Below are 7956 nucleotides of genomic sequence, written 5' to 3'. Positions count from 1 at the left end.
TCATTTTTTTCTTTGTATTCAAGGTAAGACACAAATCATTCTTCCACTTTATCCAGTGCTAATGAGAGCTTAGTTACCACTTGTTCAGCATTTCTCCCATGAGTGTATATGACTGTGTCTTCGGCATACATCTGTTTAGCCACATCCTCACAAACGGATGGGAGATGGTTTATATATAAGCTAAACAAAAAAAAAAATATATATATATATATATGGTCCTATATTTAGTAGCACTTATATGGCACTTTGTAGTTTGGCTTTCTTGAAGAAAATTGTACTTGCTTGATTCTTGTTGTTCTGGGTTTGTACCCTCATGGTTGAATGCACTTATTGTAAGTCGCTTTGGATAAAAGGGTCAGCTAAATGAAATGTAATGTAATGTAATGTGCCCTTGTGGCACTCCCATTTTAAATGATTTTATTGATGATAATTCACTTTTTATACTAACACATTGTGAATGATCAGATATACTGTATAAGATCTCACCGTGTTTAATATACTATCAGAAAGGTTGAATTATTGAATGTCTAACAGTATCAATTACTTTATGCAGATTTTTTACTTTACTATAGTGTTGTATTTGTTGTTAACAATGATAGTGAAAAGTAAATAGTTTAATAGTTGTAATCATGATGAGATAAGACTAATTTGATTGATCCAACAGTTGGGAAAATCGCTTGTTACAGCAGCGTACAGGAAGAATGATGAGAAAAATAATGTGTGAGAGTATTATTGTGTTTGCGTTGGGAACAACAGGGTTTTGAGATCTATTATGAAGCATAAAAATAAATAAGCATGTGCTCATTTGTCATCTAATGGTTTTGTTGTTATTTTATAGATCTGTGTGTTTGGAATCTTTTCACATTAGCTAGTAGAGAACTACTGCTTGTTAATAATGAAGCTCATTGAAATGAAGGTTGATTGTGGTTTTTCTATTTCAATAGGCAAGGTGTGTTTGGGATGTGTCCACACATTGTCAGGTTTGTCCTTACGGAGCAAAGCATGTCCGTTTAACGAAACCTCATGAAGAGTACAACTTTTCATCTTGAAGGTGTTTGAATTACACTGACCCCATATGAAGGCGATCCAATAAATCCTCTAGGAGGAGTTCGTTAAAGTACAATGCATGGAAATGGCAAAAAACTAAGGAGAAATTGTACATTACATTCAAAATTGTGATCAATTGTAAAAACTAAACATCAACTTTCAGCGCATTGCCACGGCAACAGCATTCAACGAAGACACACAAGATTCATAACCTATCATTGACCACGTCTAAAGGGTCTTCTGACCAAATTTCAGCTGGATCTGGTCAACCTGCTAGGAGGGGTACAGCACATCAAAAACATGTCATTTCTTGTTGTGAGTAGGGGGCACTATGACTAAGACTGAATATTGTCATGTAGATGTGAGGTTTGGTGCAGATTGGATGATGTACACTAAGGTTACAACAACTTCCTGTTTGGCAGTGACACATTGAAATTTGACACCAAACCACAGACGCCCTCTGACAAATCTCACAAATAATACAACTTTTCATCATCATGGAGTTTAGATTGACCACAATTGAAGTCGATCTGATTAATCCCATAGGAGGAGTTTGTTTTAATAAAATTCAATTGACAGCAAACAACAATAACTATAACAGATTATTCATTCTGTAATTTGCCTTTCTATTGGGGCTACTCTGTGAACAAGGGAGAGCAGTAATATATTCATACCTAATACAAGTTAATACAACCACTATATCAGTACCAAAAAATAGAAGGATAAAATGTGGTTTATTAAATATCAGATCACTCAATCCCAAATCCCGACTCATTAATGATCTGATTACTGACCATCAGTTTGATTTACTGTGTCTAACTGAAACCTGGCTGCAAAATAGATGAATATTTAGGTTTAAATGAAGTGACACCCCCCACGCCTATTAATACTCATCTTCCTCGAAGCACAGGCAGTGGTGGAGGGGTCGCAGCAATCTTGAAATCGGACTTATCTATCAATCCTCGACCTAAGGATAGTTATAACTAATTTGAAGGTCTCATCATCAGCCTCGTACGTCCAAGCCTGAAATCACCAATTATTCTAGCTATTATTCATCATCCAACTGCCTCTGACTCTGCTGAGTATTATCGGAATTCTCAGAATTTTTTTCTGAGCTCGTTCTTGGGACAGATAAAATCATTATAGTAGGTGATTTCAACATTCGCAGAGATGTTGCCATTGACAGCCTTATTTCAGCATTTAACTCATTAATAGACTCAATTGGTTTTACTGAAAATGTGAATAAACCCACTCACTGTTTCAATCACACTCTTGATCTTGTTTTGACATATGGCATAAAAAATGAAAATGTAATATTTCCCTAGAATACTATTCTGTTTGACCATTTTTATTTATTTATAGAAATTATATTATAGCTGTGTCCAGAATTAAAGAATTGATTTATCTGACATATTTATTTACAACCATGTGTCAGTACATTACAAGAAAGTTATCAAAACTTTCCACACCAGTTGATAACTTTGTTAATTGTACAGCAGCCTCATTACAAACAACCCTTGACGCTATCGCCCCGCTAAAAAAGAAGAAAGTAATTCAGAGGAGATTAGCTCCTTGGTATATAATTCTCAAACACGTGTTTTCAAACTGACATCACGGAAGTTGGAGAGGAAGTGGCATTCCACCAGCCAAATAATTTTCGGCTAGTCTGAAAAGATAATCTAAGAAATGTCAAAAAAGCACTCAGAAATGTCAGAACCTCCTTTTCTTCATTATTAATTGAGGGAAATAAGAACAACCCCAGATTTCTCTTCAGCACTGGAGCCAGGCTGACAGAGAGTCCTAGCTCTACTGATCCATCTATTCCTGTAACTCTGAGAAGCAATGATTTCATGAGATTCTTTACAAATAAAATCATAACCATCAGGGACAAAATTCACCACCTCCTCCCCATGAATAGCACAGATACATTGTCTAGTACAGAAAGCCTAGAACCACCTGTAGCACCAGATTTATATTTAGATCACTTTTTAAGTATGTTTTTCCCCTAATTGACAGTTCCCTATTAAATCAGATTAATCTTAACCAGCTACGCACCACAGGCCTTTAAGGTAACAGTAATTAAACCTCTGCTTAAAATGCCCACTCTTGATTCAGAAGTTTTAGCTAATTACAGACCCATATCAAACCTGCCCTTAATTTCCTAAATCCTTGAAAAAGCTGTTTCTAACCAGCTATGTGATTACTTAGATAGTAATGATTTGTTGGAAGACTTTCAGTCAAGATTTAGAATCCATCACAGTACAGAAACAGCACAGTTAAAAGTTACTATTGGCATTGCATAATGACATCAGATAATGGATCTTGGTTCAGCATTTGACACCATAGATCATAAGATTCTGTTACAGGGACTGGAACAACATTTAGGGATCAGCACTAGGCTGGTTGAAGTCATACTTATCAGATAGATTTCAATTTGTTAATGTTAACAATGACTCCTCCATGCACACAAATCTTAGTCATGGAGTTCCACAAGCTTGGCAGAGTAATGTAATGAGAGCTCTTCTTGTTAAATATGTGTTGCTATAATGTTTCTTTTGTAAAATATTGAAAAAATCATTTCCTTTTGGGGTTTTTCACTACCTTTATGCACTGATGTATACACTCTTCAAGATGAATAATTTCATTCAATATAATCTGTAATTGCCTTCAATTAATCGATCACATTTCACTAACTGGCATGAATAAGTTTGTGCTGAAAATACTTTCAGTCAATAACACTAAGCCATGTCCACTCAGCTGTCAGGCTTGGGTCTTCTGGTCCAGTTTATTAAAGCTGCTTTTAGACACACACTGAATGCTGGAAATTAAACTGAGTGAAGGATGACACTGGTGAGAATGCAAAACTCCTCTGCTTATTTACAATTTATCTTTAGGCTTATACTTTGAAGATCAAAATCCATATCTACTGTTTCTTTTCTTGTCTAGTTGTCATCATCATCTAGATTTTACTTTGTTGAATGTCACTATTGAATGTCGCTGTTATCAACAGATATCTTCGCATATCATATTAAGAACTTTATTCATTCTAATAATGTTGCACAGAATTCAAGATTTGTTCTTTGTCACATGAATGTGATCATAGCTGAATAAGAAAATGAAGGAGACAGCCAGCTTGATAGTACAGGTTATCCGGGTGGCCGATACTCAAGCTGGATATTGAAAATATATCCTGGGTATGTTGAACTTGCTTCATAGTACAGGCGCGTGGTCCTGGTCTGTAAATGCACATTACTATATGAGTTCACCTTGTGATCACAAATTGTACTTCCATCACATATCCACACAACAATATCAATATACACTTTTGCACTCACTTCAAATTTCAGGGTTTTGGACGTCTTGGGTCTGCTGAACTCAAAGTTTTTGAAGTCAGGGAAGTCCCAAGTAGCCAAGTTGCTCCGTGGAATAAATCTATTGTACTGTCTATGCTGAGTTTTGGGTTCCACTTAGAGGGCGAAGCTGCTGCTGCAAACCACACCCAGGAGCTTGGTGAGTTTCTGCATTAGTGAGGGGTACCTGGCCACACAACCCAGAGACAGAGCAGATGATGAACTGCTTAGTGACATGTTGACACTTTCCAGGGCTCCAGTCATTCAACTTTTTTCTTAGTGTTTCCCATACCAACTCAGAAAGACAGGAAAACCCTATAGACCAAACTGGAAATATGGTCAAATTATAATAGAAGTAATAAATACCAAAAATATATTTTTTTAATTAGACAATGATACACTTTCAAATTTGAGATGGCATGCTACCAATCATAACAAAGGGTCTGCTTCTGGTGGGGAAAACAAGTGCAAAAAAAGTTCTGTTCAGAGGATTGGCTCTGTGAGTCAGCATATTGATGCCCCTCCAACTCTGACTTTTAACACCCATAAAAACCCTCCCCACTCTCCAACCAAACTCTACTGTCCTCCTCCTCTCCCCCATTTAATAACAAATCATCAAGGTGGTGGGGTCTAGACGGGTCAGGACAGGTGTAGCACCCCCGTGTGACAGGGGTGATGACAAGAGAATAAGAACAGGGCAGTGAAAAGGGATGAAAGAGGGGTGTTCTTTCCACCTCGGACCAGGCTGGAAAAGCTAAAGGGAGGGTTTGGTTCGGTGAGAAGCATGAGGTCTGTGGAGGAGATGGGAAAAACAGGAGGCCTTAACAGAAGCCAAGTGCAGGGTAAACAGCTCATCTTCTCAGCTCCTGCACTGCTGCTGCTACTGCTTTTAGCCTATTCATTCCCTCTCTACCCTCCAGTGATCAAAGGGCGAAATCGTCCTTCTTTGGTCAAAGGTGGCAGGGTGGGGGTGAGGGGAGGGGAGGGGGGGTTTTGAAAGGGAGGGGGGGTACAGAGCACTAAGAGAAAGATGGGAGGGTTTGAGAGCATCTTGCAGATGAACTGGGTTTTGTGACAATGTGGATATATTATTCCCTGACCCCTTTTGTCTCTTTAGTTGTGTTCCCTTCCGGGCCAAGCCTACTGATTTATACACACACATACACACACACACACACACACACACATACGCACGTCTCTCTATAGTTGTGAGGACACTCATTGACATAATGCATTCCCTAGCCCCTTACCCCAACCTTAACCATCACAACTAAATGCCTAACCCTTACCATAACCCTAACCTTAACCTAATTCTAACCCTAAAACCAAGTCTTAACCCTCAAACATCCCATTGAATTTGTGAGGACCAGCCCAAATGTCCTCACAACGTCAAAATGTCTTCACAAATGACCTTTCCACCATTTGTCATCCAGCAAATCATTACATTCTCCATTATTCTGTCTCTTCCACAAACAGCTTCTGCATAGTATGAATAAATGAAACCAATCACAAATTGCACTATCTTTAGGGTCAACCCCATCCCTTTGGCTTCTGAATCATTCAGCAGAGGATCCCTTAAGCTTGACAACATTGTTGTGCTGAGCAGGAAGGAAGTAAGTTGGCCAGTCAACAGATTGTTACAGCATGAGGCCAAAGGTTGAAGGGCAAACACCAAGGGGTGTAGGTCATGCCGGTCAATAACGATGGGGTTCTGCTATCAATCAAAATCTGCTTGTGATGACTTTTACACGAGTGGTAACATTTTAGCCAATGAATGAATGAAATTAGTGATTATATCTAGTTTACTACAATATATTAAATGGTCTGTATTTATTTAACACTTTTCTAGTCTAGATGACGACTCAAAGTGCTTCACAGTACAATTTTACCATCAACTCATTCACACACATATTCATAAAGTGCATCTATGTGCAGCAATTACTCTATCATACATCAACCATACACTGCAGGTACAGCCATCAGCGGCAATTTAGGGTTCAGTTTCTTGCCCTAGGGCACTTCGGTACGTGGAATAGGGAGACAGGGATTGAATCCTCAACCTGCTCTATGTCCAAAGCCACAGTGCACACACTTTCTTAGTCAAGTCATTCACTGTTTGGTTTACAAACAATGCCCCCCCAAAAATGCCAATCACAATTTCCTAGACCACAGGACGACATACAAATATATATAATTAAATATAATTAAAGTCTATTTGAGTATTTTGAGTATTCCAAACATTAACTAAGATAATTAATAAATTATCACATTTGAGAAGCTATACAGTGAACACAACAGTTTTACACTTAATCTTACTTGTGCAGCTAAGAACCTATCAGAGAGTATAGTGCAACAGACATCAGCGAGTATAGTGTAACACTCAATTTGACTCTTGATTTATGCTCATTAGAGGATAGAGGTCAAATACAGAAAAAAATTGCTTCTTTTGTTATAATAGTTATGTTATGATTAATCAGTGCAGAGTTGTTTGAAGTAAATGGAATATAGTGAAAAATGACAGAATTAAAGTAATGGAAGACATATCATTTTTAAACTTGTCTGGTTAAGCAGTGTGCAATTTGCAACATTTTAACAGTAAAAAAATGGACAAAGTGCTTGTTTAGGTTTTTTGAAGCTCAGAATCTCTGATTGTGAAAGCTCTTAATTTTATTTTACTGTTTACTTTGTGAGAATACACAAGAATTATTACAAAAAAAGCAAACATATTAATGCACACAAGAAACTGACCTCTTGCAGGGATTTTTTATTAATTAATTATTGAATATAGATCAGGATTTACATGTTGCAGTTGGCGAGCTTAAGCATATAACATTTTTTATTTGAAAAAATAAAATCATATGATTAAACAATTATCGAAACAGTGTGACATAACACACCAGGTGTTCTCATCATATATACATATGGATTTGAGGAAAATAGGTTTGAAATTTAAACCAAGACCTAAATTTCATCCAACCCGTTAGGAAAAAAAAAGGACACCCTTAATCCCCCCCATAATACAACATTGGTCCATCTCAGGCCTTGGGCTTGGGTCTGAGTCATTATCATGCCATGCTACAAAATGGTTTGGAATTAAACCCCTTCCTTGCCAGTCGGAGTCTTGTGAAAGGGAGCTGTCAGTCATAGCGTTGTTTGAAGAATGGGGTGGGGGTTGATGGTGGCGGTGGTGGGGGGTACAACCGGTTACGCCAGAGAATAGGCTTCTCAGGGATGCTATCCTCCATTCAATTCCCATCGGACAGGGGGCCATTATTGCACCACTGTGGCCTTTCAATTTCATTGTTCCCATGATATGGGCCAATGAAGACTGATAAATTATTAATAATGATAATAATAATAACAATATTGTTACCAAAGTGCACAGTCAAGTTTTGAATAATAATGGCCCCAATAAAGGTTTGATTTTGTTATTACAACAAAAATATTGACAGTTTAAAATTAGCTGGCAATCAAATTTATCAATATGGCAGAACGACAGCACAGCACCATTAGTCCATTAACAAAAAATTTGAACACAGGGAATGTGTTTATAACTGAT

General features: G+C 37.6%; 1 pseudogene; it reads left to right on the top strand.

Annotated features, from left to right (window-relative positions):
* The first annotated feature begins 592 nt into the window (after positions 1-592).
* LOC118117290 lies at positions 593-3594 on the top strand (annotated as a pseudogene).
* The last annotated feature ends 4362 nt before the right edge of the window (positions 3595-7956 follow it).

Source organism: Hippoglossus stenolepis, chromosome 11 (assembly GCF_022539355.2).
Source record: "Hippoglossus stenolepis isolate QCI-W04-F060 chromosome 11, HSTE1.2, whole genome shotgun sequence".
NCBI lineage: Eukaryota > Metazoa > Chordata > Actinopteri > Pleuronectiformes > Pleuronectidae > Hippoglossus > Hippoglossus stenolepis.
The sequence above is the reverse complement of the archived record's forward strand: the minus strand, read 5'-3'. Positions and strand labels throughout refer to the sequence as shown.